The sequence below is a fragment of the Schistocerca nitens genome, chromosome 9, assembly GCF_023898315.1.
Source record: "Schistocerca nitens isolate TAMUIC-IGC-003100 chromosome 9, iqSchNite1.1, whole genome shotgun sequence".
Classification (NCBI taxonomy): Eukaryota; Metazoa; Arthropoda; class Insecta; order Orthoptera; family Acrididae; genus Schistocerca; species Schistocerca nitens.
Genome location: NC_064622.1, coordinates 439931879 through 439932486, shown reverse-complemented (window position 1 = coordinate 439932486; position 608 = coordinate 439931879). Strand labels below are relative to the sequence as shown.

The 608-nt window shown below is 52.3% G+C and overlaps 1 pseudogene; it reads right to left on the bottom strand.

Moving 5' to 3' along the window:
* Positions 1–286: 286 nt before the first annotated feature.
* Positions 287–404, bottom strand: LOC126204882 (5S ribosomal RNA; annotated as a pseudogene).
* Between the last annotated feature and the right edge of the window lie 204 nt (positions 405–608).

Here is a 608-nt window from a genome sequence, read left to right as displayed (position 1 = left end):
ATTTCCGAATGTCGGATTAAATCCGAATACTGCCGTCGCGAGCGCGGGCGTACAGACAGACTGAAATTCGATATAGGATAAAAAAGCACTCCATCTTCAGGCCACAGGTGGCCCATCGGGACCATCCGACCGCCGTGTCATCCTCAGCTGAGATGCGGATACGAGGGGCGTGTGGTCAGCACACCGCACTCCCGGTCGTTATGAAGGTTTTCTTTGACTGGAGCCGTTACTATTCGGTCGAGTAGCTCCTCAGTTGGCATCACGAGGCAGAATGAACCCAGAAAAATGTCAACAGCGCATGGCGGCGCGGATGGTCACCCATCCAAGTGCTGGCCACGCCCGGCAGCGCTTAACTTCGGTGATCTGACGGGAACCGGTGTATTCACTGCGGCAAGGCCGTTGCCTCGATATAGGATAATGAACCATTAATGGTAGGACTTAAGGCAGCAACTCATAGTACAACTGACACGGTGAGTGCCGAGAGCCAACTAATACAGAAAACATCTCCCCCCTCCCAATCCCCCAATACATACAAACAGTTACATATCCCCAGTAGAGTTGCAGTGCCGGTACAATCTAGTCTAGTGAGCTAAGAACGTAGGTGTGTT